We start from the raw sequence: 14,564 nt of genomic DNA, 5'->3' as shown, positions 1-14,564 counted from the left end.
AGTGACTTGCCTAGGGTCACACAGCTAGTAAGTGCCAAGAGTCTGAGGCCGGATTTGAACTCAGGTACTCCTGAATGCAGGGCCGGTGCTTTATCCACTGCACCATCTAGCTGCCCCCTCCCATGACTTTCTTAAAAGACCTTTTTCTATAGAGGTGGGTTTCTTAGCTCCCAATAGCAACCATAGAATATACACTACTTGTTTTCTTAGTACAGTAAAATCTCAATTAACTAGAATTCTATTAACCAGAACACAACTGATGAACATTTTTCTTTTTCCTTTATTACATTAGCACAAAAAAGAAAGACAATTCTTTAAAAAACAAGTTGTTAAAAAAATTTTCTAGCAAAAGAACAGGAAACAACTAGTTTGTTTTTGAAGATCTGTGTGCCCTTAGCCCAATTACCTTTATCATTTATCTATCTACCTATAGGTATAATGATGCTCATTGAATATTGATGTTCAAAATGATGAGCATTAATGCAAGATTACTAATCTTTGGAGAAAGATTACCTTCTATTCAATTCAGTTTCAATTACGGAATTGGGCCTAAGCTTTTGGGAAGTATTTTCAATAAAAGCAATTGAAATAAAATGAGTTTTCAGCTTTACTCAGTTAGTCAAAACATATATGGTTCAACCATAGAGTCACAGAGTTGGAAGGGAACTTTCAGATTATCAAGTCCAATACCTTCATTTATAGATCATTCTGGTTCATTAAGGTGTCACTGAATTTAATGATTGAGCTGTGGTCTCCCATTTGAATTTCTAGCATTTTCTTATGTATTGCCAGATTTGACATATTCACAAATATATCAACGAATTGGGGATTTCATTGACGGGATAATTCCCTCCAGTTATGCAGACAGTGATCCATCTCTCCACCCATCCTCTGAAAACTTTGTCCATATTATCTAATGAATTCAAGTTGGAAGAAGGGAGTACAGCACAAGTACTGAGGCCTTTCTTGCTTTCTCTTGGTATCATAAGAATTGAAAATGAAATAAGTGGCTTGACCACTGACTATCCCTTTCCTTTTCCACATGGATAACCCATCTTTTTTGCTGATACATTTCTTTGATAGTTTCATTCTTCACTTCGCTTGTCCTTTTTAAATTGGGGGGGAGGGGTGTTTGATGTGTTGCAGAATTCTCATATTTCTCTATTATCTTCTGGGTAATAATAAATTTCAATAATTCAGTGTGTAACCACTAGGTTTCATTGTAGTGTCCAAGTCTCTGTGTTCTAGTTCCTGCTCATCTCTCTGTGTTCGAAGCTGCTCCAGACCTTTTCCAGAAAACAAAAAAAAACACAAAAAACAAACAAAAACCAAAACAAACAAACAAAAAAACCCCAGCCTTATGCAAAGGCAGGACATTTCTGTGGTCAGGTAGATGAGCAACATCTCTTCTCCCTCCTCAACTCTAATCCCAGAAATCTTGGTACAGTTCTGCTCTGTAGAAACAGCAGCAGGAGCAGCAACAACAGTGGCTCCCCATGGACTCACTAGAACTATCATATAGTACTTGGACAGAATGTAACATTCAATGAATTGCAACCATGCAACCATAATACAAGTATATTAGAGCTGAAAAAGATTGGGCTTTGTTTCAGGAAGAAGTTTAAGGTTATTAAAATAACATTGCAATTCCTAACATGCTCTCCTCCTCCTATTCAATTCTAAGATTAATTCTTTGACAATTTGCATCATTTTTTTAACTTTATTGACAAACACATAAAATAAAGCAAAAGCAGATACATTTTATTCATTCTAGGCCATTCCTGTTAATATCAAGATTGAATTATTTTTCCCTATTTTCAGTCTTAATCTTCACAATGCTATTTTTTATTAATATGCTGATGGCTCTATTCTAATGCATTATTATGATTTTTAGAGACTGACTAGCTGTGTGACCCTGGGCAAGTCACTTAACCTACTGGGCCTCAGTTTCTTCCTCTCTAAAATGTACTTAATCACTTCTAAGGTCCATTCCGGCTCTAAATTTATGATTCCATGTATAGACAAGTATGAATTCTCAAAGTTGATGTTACTGGAGAGCAAGCTTTGTCTGGTAGGACATAAAAAGATAATAAAACTTCATAAATGGACCTTAGTGACAAAATTCATGCTTGTTTGACAATCAGACTAGGAGAGCCTCTTCACAGGAGGATTGGCCATGGAATGGTTAATTGTTTTGGCTGTTTTGATGTTTTAAGTCAGCTGCTAAGATGTGGAGGTATTGCAATCTTTAATAAGTAAAGGAGCAAGCATTCACATAAAAATTATGACTCTTTGAAGCATTGATATAATTTTTGCTGCTTCTACTAAATACATGTTCTGATATCCCATTGAGGTTAGAGAGTGACTGCATTTTCAAAGGCCAAGGCCATAATAGTATTGTAAAAATGCTGGAAAGTTCTCTTAAGTTGAAAGGTCTTTGAGTATTGGCCTAATATTAGCATTTGTGTGTGTGTATGTCTTATGCACTAGAGATGTTTCTCACCTGAAGATTTTACATTCAAATCTTTGTGACTATCACAGATCATGAAACCCATTTACTAGTTTGTAAAGTGGATCCAGTCAACACTTGTAGTGTTGAAGGGAACTTTTATCAGTGCCCTTACTGATGAAATTACTGGTCACTAAATTATTGAAAAAAATATTTGCCAAGTTTCATATTGAAATCCTTCTGAAGCACTGAGCTACTTATTGAGCTACACACTCCCATCTGAATGTCTAGCATTTTTATTTGTTGTCAGATTTGACACATTCATAATATGAAAATGTATCTGTGACATCACTGATGTGATTATTCCTTATGTGGACTATAATCCATCTATATTCCTATCCTTTGAAAACTTTGTCCATGTCCTCTTTTTTTGTGTGAGGCAATTGGGGTTAAGTGACTTGCTCAGGGTCACACAGCTAGTAAGTGTCAAGTGTCTGAGGCCAGATTTGAACTCAGGTCCTCCTGACTCCAGGGCTGGTGTTCTATCCACTGTGCCACCTAGGGGCCCCTTATGTCCTTTTATAAGTTCATATTGGAAAGAGGGAGTCCCCTTTATCTTTTTTTTTGTGGGGTAATGGGGGTTAAGTGACTTGCCCAGGGTCACACAGCTAGTAAGTGTCAAGTGTCTGAGGCCGGATTTTCAGGTACTCCTGAATCCAGGGCCGGTGCTTTATCCACTGCGCCACCTAGCCCCCCCCCCCCACCTTTATCTTTAAAAGCCAGTATCAAAATAGGACAACCCTCAATACTTGGCTGCATTGTTAATATATGATGTATTTAAAGGAAATAAGTCACTTCTAATTTCATTTCAATGAATGTACTTTTCAGAACCTTAACCTTGCTCAACATGGAGAGTCTTATTTGTCATACCACCAGTGGTACTTGATAATCACAGAAATATCTTTTCCATTTCCGAATACACAGTAAGTTCTATTTCCATATGCACATGCACATGCACAAACACACAGCATACATAGTCACATATGCTGGTGAATTCCACAAGACACAAGTACACACACGTGCAGAGCACACATACACATACACCCACACATGCGCTCACACGCACTCCCAGCGACCTCTTAGTACAAAGCTGACTTGCCCAAACTTTCCTCCATTCTCTTTCCATGTTCAGATTCCTGCCTAATTACAAAAATATTGTTTAAATGTCAGTCACATGAGTCTTTGTTGCAACCTCCCTGCCATGTGTGTATTCTCTTAGGATATCCTTATAAAGAGGGTGAATCATCTTTGGGATATTTTCCTCTAGAAGACGCATATTGAGTAAATCATCAACAAAATCAAGTAATGAAGCAAGAAGTCCAGTTGTGGTCCAATAGTTGTACCATTTTTCTTTACTTGATAATTGGTGATTCATTTGACTTCAATTAAATATTTCTTATGTACCTTCTATATGGAAGGAAGAGGGCAAAGAGCCAAGAATACAAAGACCAAACCAAAACAGTACCTGTACTCAAAAAGCTTGCATCCCATTTAAGATCTAAAAGTCAAATCAATTAAAAAAGCTTTATTTAAATGTCTAGTTATATCAGGAATTACTCTGGGCACTGAGTATATAGAGATAAAAAAAGAAATAGTGCCTGCCTTCAAAGAACATGGAAACTGATGAGCAAATAAAATACATGATGATAAAAATGACTAGCAATATCTAATTTCATCTGAAAACCTCTCATCCACCTTTTCCATTACAAGAGTACATCACACTTATCCCTACTTTTGCAGTACTTTATGATCTATAAAGTGATTTCCTCATAAAAGCTGATATATTGTTATACAATAAGTTATTGTATTATTATTATTACCCCATTCAGGAAATGAGGAAAATGAGGCTCAGAGAGTCAATGATTTGTCCTTAGTCACAGATGTAATATGTGTTAGTCCCTGACTCCAAGTCCCCTCTTTTTCCCATTGAGACTTACTAGCTCTCATACACAACTAGAAGTACTGAGCAGAAGTGAAGTTTATAGGGGGCAGCTAGTGTAGGGTGTAGTGGATTAAGCACCGGCCCTGGATTCAGGCAGACCTGAGTTCCAGTGAGGCCTCAGACACTTGACACTTACTAGCACTCTAGGCAATTCACTTAACCCTCATTTCCCTGCAAAGAAAGAAGAAGTTTATTTGTATTAGTGAATACTGAAATATTGAAAAGGATAAAGACAGCATAGCTGTCTTCTTAGCAAAATTAGTGAAGCATATATTTCATCCTCACAATGCCCTGATCTATCAATGGATGGTTTTTCTGCACTTTTAATAACAAGTGAAACCACACAAGTCTGCTCAGAAATCATTTTTTGTGCACTTTGTTGTGCAAAACACAGAGATGATTATGTTCCCTTGCAAAAGGTTTCATCCCTGGATGGCCCAATATCCTCTGTGAAATGAATAAGACAGACCATTTATAGTACAATGCTGCACATAGGAAGCAAACAGAATGTGAATGAATCTGGACTTTTCCTTCTAGAAGAGAATGTACTTTTACTAATACTATGCAATATAATTTTCCATTCTTTCTGAGCGTAGTAACTTGTACTCAGATTTGACCATATTTAGTTTCCGTTCTGATCCAAGGGTATTAAGGATCTTTTTAATCTAAAATTGAAGAGGGTCTCAATCTGGGACATTGAGTTCCATAGAATGAGGGGAGGGTGGGATGTAGCTCAGGAGTTTATGAAACCTAGAAATGACCATGTACTGCCTCCCAATGAATGCTGGCAGCTGATGTTGGTTTATAGGACTTGTTCTTTGGACAAGGGAACGATCTCCTTTTCCAGTAAATCAACTGGGACTCCAGAAGATCAGTTTCCTAGTGCCATATTCTCTGTTTACCTGTTCCTAGACTTGGTGCATGTCTTATCTGATGCGAACAGTTACATGGCTGCTTTCTAATGTGTCAGACAAAGAGTTGTGTGAGAGGAGCCTCTGACCTGTCAGGCATTTTCCATAGAGATTATTATTCATATATAAGCATAAAAACCATAAAGATTGAGGTCTTTCACTCTGATAGACCTTTAGACTTAATAATCAACAACAAAAAAGTTCCTTTCTGAAATCTTGTCATATGGCTATAGCACTGATCCCATATTGTCATTTCTGATACAGTTAATGGGCAAGTAGCTATACCGGGAAATGCTAGCAATAAATGCCTTGGGGTGCCATTTGTGGCCTTTGGATTTATTCAATTAACAAATATTTATTGTCTAACATATGTCAAGAACTGTCTTGGGCATCTTGGGATATGCAAGTATGAATGGCAATCTCTTCCGACAAGGAATCTATACAGCTTCATCTAGCTCATGGATTAAAAGAGTCTCTTGATTCATAAATCCCCGTAGCACTGAGGACTGAGTGGACATTCCCAGGTGTTCTTTCTATTCCTGCTGTCCTGTTTTGTTTTTGTTTTTGTACTTGAGAATAGAAACTGAAGAATGATTCATTAGGGAAAAAAGGGAAATGCAGCTACCCACCTTATTAGAGTTGCTTCCTCCTCTATTTTCAGTATCATAGATAAACATTCCATTTCTACAAAAGCAGCAGAAGAATGTAAGGGCAAGGGTATTACTAATAACAGCTAGTCTTTATATAATGTTGTAAAGCTTGCAAAGAACTTTAAATAAATGATCTTATTTAATCATGACAACAATTCTGAGAGATAGGTGCTATTAATTTTGAAAGAAGTATGGCAAATACCAACCCTATGATGTTGCATAAGAAGAACAAAGCTGGCATAGGCTCAAGATTGAAGTATATTTTTTTTGTGGGGCAATGAGGGTTAAGTGACTTGCCCAGGGTCACACAGCTAGTGTCAAGTGTCTGAGACTGGATTTGAACTCAGGTTCTCCTGACTCCAGGGCCGGTGCTTTATCCACCACACCACTTAGCTGCCCCTTGGCAGAGGATAAAGATAAAAAAGGTGTTATGATCATAAGTAGAGTATCTATGATGGCCCAATGAAGCTCATTTTTCAAAAGAACATAAGGATTATGCTCAGGCTTAAGTGCACTGATTCAAATTGAAGATCATTCTAATAGGATGCTGGTATTTAAGAGATATGAGCATTTTGAACAGAGAGAAGATAAGAAGAGAGGGTTAAGTGATTCAGTTCTAAGCTTTGTGTTAATGTTTTTGTATTTTATTATGAAAAATCCCCTAAAATGATTTCAGATTAAAACACATGAATATATATATTTGTGTATATCTCTCTTTATCTATATCTATATCAGGCTACATAAAAGATTAGATATGAGAATGTGATGGAGAAGGAAAAGTCAAAGATAACTAGGTAGACGATAACACTCAACAGAAAGAAGAAAGTCTGGAGAAAAGGGCACTTATAGGAGAGATCCAACTCTCTCTTTCATCTACTCACTCTGCCCCTCTACCCCTTCTCTTTCATTTTCCCCCAGAGAGCTGATGTTAAATATTTAGCAGGACAACACTACATCAATTTCTCTCTCTCTTGGCTCTCACAGACTCTTACACTTTAACAAAGGATTAGAAAAAACCCAGTTCAACAAAACTAACAAATTATTTAACATTATACGTTAAACTCTATCCTACAATCTCTCATCTCTGCATAGGAGGAAGTATTTTTTAATCTCTTTTTTGGGGTCAGCCTTGATGATTATAATGTCAGATATAATCTCTTGTGATATTATTGTTTTCTTTAAATTTACATTGTTGTAATAATTTTTATACTACTTTTATGGTCCTACTAACTTCACTTTGCATCAGTTTGTGTATTCACCATATTATTTTCTAGCACAGTAATATACTATTACATTCACATGCCACAACTCCACATATTTTGTTTCCATTTCTTTGCTGCTATAAATATTTTGGTTTATATAAGAACTTTATTTTCATCATTGACCTCCTTGGTGGATATACTTTTGTGAAGTATATGACTTGGTCAAATGGTATGGATATTGTCATTACCTTCTTAATATAATTCTAAATCACTTTCTGGAATGGTCGAATAAATTCACAGCTCTATCAATGAAGCATATATGCCTGGCCTTCCACAAACCCTCTAATCTTGACTCTTCATAGATAGGTAGATAGATTTTTTTCTTCATCTGTTTGCTAGGTGTGAGGTCAAATTTAAGAGTTGTTTTCATTGTCATTTTCCTTATGCTTAGGGGTTTGACACATTGTTGCACATGATTATGAATATTTTCAAATATATTCCTTTCCTACTCATTATTATTTCTTCCTCAGGGAAATAGAAAATCTCTTTAGAGCAGTAAACAGAACTATTTGATAGTCAATCCTATCTGTCTTGAAATCTTTGAGATATGTCTTTTAATTGGAAGAAAATGCTCTTTAAACGCTGTAAAATAAAAGGAAAAGGAAGAGTAGAAGCAGTGCTGTCCCCAAGAAGGTAGCACCTTGTGTTTCCTGACCAAAGTGTTTACAGTAATGATTTCCCTCTCATCTGCTGCTCTGTCAAAGGGACATTTTTTTTTTCTCCTCCATCACTAGGAGGACAATGTAGCTGGAAAGGCCTTCAAAGAAGAATGAATCCAAGCTATTCCAGTAAGACGGAAGTATGATAATTATGTTCACTTGAAGGTGTGTTTAGGCTGCCAATGAAAGAGCCTGGAAGGCTTGGTGAACTAAACACTCCACACAAAGTCCAGGGGCAAATTGGCCCTGTCTCTTTTGTAACTTTTAAATGCTCCAGGTGCCCATGTCCATCAATTCTTCTACATCTCTTGGCACTTGGAAGTGGCAACATTGTTTAGTGAGTGGATAGGACATTGAACTTGGAGTCTGGAAGATCTGGGTTTAAATTCCACCTCAGATACTAATTGGGCAGGTTGCTTAACCTCTCTGTGCCTCAGTTTCCAAAATTTTAAAATGATACTTTTGGTCTCTGATGTCCTTTCCAGCTCTGAATTATTTTATCCTTTTGGGCAGTTGTGTTTTATTTCTCAAAGTAGAAGGCAAATCTCTTTAAAGCAAGGACCATGATTTTTGTTAATTATGTTAGTACATATACCCCACATTTTCTCACTATACCAGTGGTAGCTATCAAATGACTCTGTTGGTACTCGATAAATGTCTCTTGACTTTCACCTTTCTTTTGAGCTGAAGAAAAAGCTCTTCTTTCTTTGAGCAGGCTGTGCATGAATGAGCAAATTGCTATTTTCTAAAGATAGACGACATCTTTTCTCTGATTTTAACCCTGCTCCTAAACTTCTTTAAGCCCACTCCCTGCTGTCTAGAGAGTCAGCCAGCAGAGTAGTCACAAACCTTGACTGCCCCAACCCTTGTGTGAGTCCTTACTCAAAAATGAACAAAATGAGTTCATTTGGTTAAGGTTTTGGTGCTACCGAGTTTCATAACTGGGAACAATGTGATCTAGAAGAAAGAGCATTGACCCAGGAGTCAGGCAGACTGGTTCTCTTCTTAGCCAAAAGTTCTGTGTGGTTTTAATCAGTTACCTTCCACTTTGCTTTTACCCTCTTGTCTATTACAATGTGGATAACAATAATATCTTCTTTCTCTTTAATTACCAGATAGGGATATTATGAAGACAGTTCAGTGCTCCAGACTCTTAGGGTCTCCTAAAAGAAATTATACTACATAAATGAACAGTTAACTTTTTTATAGTATAACCCCAACTTCCCCACCTCTAAACCAGGCTTCAGTTGCCCTGTGTATGTCCTCAGGACACACAAATCATTTAGTAGTCAAGAGGAAAAGGCCCATTAGCTCATCCAGTTCAACCTCTGCCGGCATGGGCTTTGCTCTGGAATAGTTTCCCTCTTGCTACCAATCCTGGGCATGCTAACAAAGAAATTTCAAACTGTTGTTTCCCTTCTGTTGTTAGTGATGATAGGGCAAAATCCCATAACTCTCCTAGACAAGGGAGGTGAGAAGGGACCATTGCTTACTCACTGGCTTGCTGTATTTGTTCATCTTAATGATGAACTAAAAGAAAACAGATGGGTGCAGCTGTGACGTCTTGCATCAAACTAGCTCTTTAGCTAAGTGTTTCTCAACTAGTCGATGTGTCAGGATACACGAGGGTGTCACAAAGACCTCACCGGTCCTTGTATGCCTCAGGAAACTAGGTATTACCTCTAGTTTTCCTTTGGGATCTGAGCCAACCTAAGAAAATATTGGGAAGTAGGAGAGTAATCCAAATTCTCTATGAGGATTGGTGGAAGGAAGCAGGGGATGTTTAGCTTAGCCTGTTACAAAGAGACAAGATTAGGCTTGCTGTAAAGAAAAGTTACCTGGTTATGCTAGCAGCCAGTGTCCAGATATAATTAAATGGACTATTTGTTTCAATATTTGTATTTTAAGATAATTTGTTAGATAATAAGTTAGAAACCAAGTGCTTGTTTCTTCAAATTCAGTTTATTTCATAAAAGCATTTAATAAGTATGATCTATATACAGGGCTACATGTTAGATGTGCTATAAAAATCAAAAGGACAAACAATCTTTGCCCTTCAGGAATTTTTGTCCCAAACTTTAAGTTTCAAAGTAATTCCAGCACCAACTCCATTGTTTTAAAAAACCTGTTATTTGGGGGCAGCTAGGTGGCGCAGTGGATAAAGCACTGGCCCTGGATTCAGGAGTACCTGAGTTCAAATCTCACCTCAGACACTTGACCCTGGGCAAGCCACTTAACCCCCATTGCCCCGCAAAGCAAAACAAACAAGAAACAAACAAAAACCCCTATTATTTCCTCAGTGTGTTCAATCGCCCCAGTAAAGCCCAAGATAGATGTCTCCCTTGAAGGTCACTTACTCCAACTCCCTCATTTTAAGGATGAGGAAACTGAGACCCAGAGAGGTCAAGTGATATGTTTGGAGTTAGACACTATATGTTAGAAGCTAGACTTGAATGTAGGTTGTCTTGGCTCTGAGGCCAGCTCTCCATCCACTATGCAACACTGCCCCTTGAGGTAGGTAGTAAAACTGCGATTATCTTCATTTACAGAGGGACCATCTTAAAAGTGTTAAGTGACTTTCTCAAAGACTCACATGCAGTAGTCAAGATAATGTTGAATCCAGGTCTTTTGACTTTATAATACTCTGCTGCCTTTTCTAAGTATGACATTTAACTTGGGCAGCTGGGTGGTACAGTGGATAGAAGGATAAGCCTGGAGTTAGAAAGGTCTGAATTCTAATCCAGCCTTAGATACTTTAAATGTGTGAATCTGGGCTAGTCTTTCAGGCTGTCTGCCTCAGTTTCCTCATTTGCAAAATGGGGATGATAATAGGATCTACTTCCTAGAGTTGCAGTGAGGATGAAAGGAAATAAAATAATATTTATACAGTGTTTTGCAAACCTGAAAGAACTGTAAATGCTCATGATTAGCTATTTTTATCACCTCTTTGTGCTGCTTTCCTCATATGTTCAGCACAACTAGTGATTTTGTCAAAAGATAAGGAACAACTAATTAAAATGATGATAAAAAATGCATTAGAGAATAAAGTCATCACCAACCTCACAGTTTTAGGCATGATTTTCTCTCTTTCATTTCCTTCATCCTTTTTCTCCCTGTTCCTTCCTCTTTGGCTCCCTTAAATATACAGACCTCCCCCTGGAGAAGAACATTCTACACTTTCTCAGCCTCCACCCTTTCCACCTTCTGCTGGAGACATGGAAATCGGATAGGTTGTGGCAACAGTGGCTACCGCTGCTGCTCCTGTCTGACTGGCTTCTAGCTCTCTATAGATCCCACTAATCAGTGCCAGGTTTGTTCACTGTGGTTCCACTGCCAAAGATACAATGGGGTTTGAAGATGTCTATTCAGGAGATCACTTGTCCATTCTCAGCAAAGCACATGAAGGTACTGTGTGCAGTTCTTCAAAAAGAGCAGCCTTCCACTAACTCCTCTCCTGTTCGGATAAACACCTGTGCCTCAGCCCACACAAGCTTGGCTATTGAGGCTCAGCCAGTATTTTGTGTCACAGACAAGGGATGAAGGACCCAAGATTTGTGTTAATGGGGTGGAGGGTTCTGGTGAGTATTACATTTTCCCTTTCCTTAAATCCAATTTATGGAGAACACACATGTTTAGTTGTCACTTTAATGGAAACATATGGAATCTAATTCTCTGGGTTGCCACCTACCATTATGCAAACCTGCTCAAAATGGATATTGACTCAGAACAAGAGTTCTGTATAGGGAAGGAGGATGCATTTGGTGAAGCCAAGACTAAGTGAATAAAGAGGATTTTTAGGTGAAGACTGATCATCTCTTAAAGCTACAGTGTTTCTTCATAGTCATATATCTTTCTGAAATAAAAATCCTGCAGAATCTCCCCCCTTCAAGGTGTATGTGTGTGTGTGTGTGTGTGTGTATATATATATATATATACTCATGCATACCTACATGCACAGATATGTGTATATATTATTTAGGAAAATATCAATATTCCAAATATAGAATTTTTCAATACTTATATACATATATTTTAAAAATCTCATTTAGCCTTGACCACCAAGTTTCAAAATTTTCACCTCTTAATCTGAAAATGTTCACAGATCTTAGCCTAACCGCCTATTCCTTTAAGCACTGCATTCCTAAGTAAAAGAGGAGACTTCCAGACAATCCTGCAATCCTAGTAGTTTTATTTATAGCATTTTGTTTCCTGAGAAAAGACAGGAAAACTAAGTCACTGACTTTCCCTTTCTTTTGTCTGGCTCCTCCTCTGTCAGCAATCTGGGATTGCCTTTGGTGGAAAAAGGGGGAGGGGGGGGTTGGTACAGAGCCCTGAAGGGGCAGGATTTGGAATCTCCTTCCAGGTACCCCAGAGCAAATTGTCAGATCAGAAGGAGAAATTATGTCATTCTTTCAAAGGAATGAATTAAAAAGTGCTTCCTCGTGTGACTGATTGACAGAAAAGAGAGTATATAAAGGAGGGAGCTGCTGCCTAAAAGTCAGTAAGAGGAACTCCATCCACGGCAGAGTGCATTCAGAACACTTAAGAAGTCTTTGAGTTAGCTTTTCAAAAGGAGTGCAGCTCTCTCATTCTTTCTGGGTTTGAATTGGAGCATCATTTCTCATTAGAGTTTTGAAAAAGACTAGGTAAGTGAAAATTTTTAATGCACAATTTCTTTGTTCTTTCATTTTTGAGGATTATTATATTGAAAAGAAAAGAATAGAATATTGTGTAAATAGGTAGTCTTTGCTGTGTATATCTTGCCCTATGTCAGAAATTGCTATTTCTCTGTATTAAAAAAAATAGTTTTCTACCATATCACAAGAGCCTGGGTAATTAAATATTTATTTTTAAAGTTTTATTTGTAATGCTACCTTTTGTAAGCTGGCCTGCTACTTAAGAGTTTTTTTGGATGGTTTTCTTCCTTCCTTCCTTCCTTCCTTCCTTCCTTCCTTCCTTCCTTCCTATACCTGTTGTCTGTGAACTATGTGCATTCTTGAATATGCCAAAATTTATATTTATGACAAATAAATCTCACTTGCTGAAGTTTATTTAAAGAGAAGAGGGACCATTAAGATGCAGTTAGAAATATTTGTTACATTTTGACAATCTCAAATTTCATTGAAACTTTTGCGAAACCTAGGAGAGATCACATTGCTACTAACTTAGAGCATACTTAATTAATAAAAAAGGCTTTTAATATATTTTCCCCAAATGAGCAACCTCATTAAAATTCCAGGAAAATGTACTATGACTCTTTTAAAATTACTTGGCATGTAGAGGTAGTCATTTCCCCCAAAGATTAGGGAAAATGTTAGTATGTGCATGAACTACAACAAATAGTTGAATTTGGCTGCCAGAAGATGTGGAACTAATTTTTTTTTTTAGGTATATTCTGATGACTTTGTGTAGAGGTAAAGAAATGCATCTTAGCCAAGTTATTTTGCCTGCTTAAATTGTTGAAGCAGTTCAGCAGTTTGGGGGAATTTTCCTCTTACTTTAGGAATTTTTTAATCATTCTTTAATATTCTGCCACAAAACATTTTGGAATTTGATTTGCAAAATATAAACATTTACTAATAATATGAATTGCTTTAGAGTTGAGAGAATTATTGTACTACCTAGTAAACATAGATATTTCACATTTCAATAACTCTAATACCTCTAATAAATGTTTTATGCTCATATGCTTTTTTTAAAAAAACAAATCCCTCTCCTCACCACCTCCACATCCTTCCTCCCTGCTGCCATGAAGTATAATTCTATTATTAATCCCATTTTATGGATTTTATAATCACAATCAAATAATTTAACTTCATCGTGTGCTGGAAGAACTGGGATTTTTAACCTTGTAGCTATTGGATTCCTCTTCCTCTTCCTCTTGTTCAGTGCTTGGCTCCCATGGTACAAGGGGAAAAGCACTAGCTCTGGAATGACAGGATCTGGGTTCATATCCCATGACTGATGTGAGACTTTGAGAAAATTACTTAATTTCCAAGGTCTCAGTTTCCTCATGTGTAAAAGGAATAGGTTGGATGAGATTTGGCCTCTGAGGTCCCTTTCAACTCTGGAACTAGGATTCCAGGGACAGGTCACTAAGATATCATGATACTATTTTGGGGCCATCTTTGCCAGAATCAGGAATCCTGCTACTCTGAGTTGGAGGTTTTGGTTTTAAATAAGGGATGAATTGAAGAACATCGAGGCGGCATATACATGATAGCAAACATCTGGCTGAACAATGAAAAATTTAGTAAAGACATTCCAGATGTTGGGTCTATACAGTGCCACCTAATCAGCATTTGAAAAGAATTGGTTATATGAATGGATTTTATAATCTTCTGGGTTTATAATTTCTTAAAAGAAATTATCTACCTTTTTGTTTATATCTCTTGAGAATGAATTTCCTTGAATATCTTAAAGAACTAATACTAAGCCACCTTAGTATTATAACTTTGTGAAAGATTGAATTTTATGTTCTAATTTATTTTAAAATGAAATGACATTTAGTGATGTCAAGGGACTTATCCAAGGTCATGCACATTAGTGGAAGAACTGGAATTATCTTCTGACTCTCCTTATCAAGGTAATGGTTTAGCAGCTAGATAGTGGAATGAATAAAGCACTAGGC

The 14,564-nt window shown here is 37.2% G+C and overlaps 1 protein-coding gene across 1 annotated transcript in view; it reads left to right on the top strand.

Annotated features, from left to right (window-relative positions):
* The first annotated feature begins 12,444 nt into the window (after positions 1–12,444).
* The window catches only part of THBS2 (thrombospondin 2), a 48,264-nt gene continuing 46,144 nt past the window's right edge, over positions 12,445–14,564 (top strand). The window contains exon 1 of the mRNA XM_043999496.1: positions 12,445–12,579. The gene's annotated coding sequence lies outside the window, so the exon portion shown is untranslated. The remainder of the gene's footprint in view (positions 12,580–14,564) is intronic.

This window comes from Dromiciops gliroides, chromosome 4, assembly GCF_019393635.1.
Source record: "Dromiciops gliroides isolate mDroGli1 chromosome 4, mDroGli1.pri, whole genome shotgun sequence".
Taxonomy (NCBI): Eukaryota; Metazoa; Chordata; class Mammalia; order Microbiotheria; family Microbiotheriidae; genus Dromiciops; species Dromiciops gliroides.
Note: the sequence above shows the minus strand (reverse complement) of the source record. Positions and strands in the feature narration are given on the sequence as shown.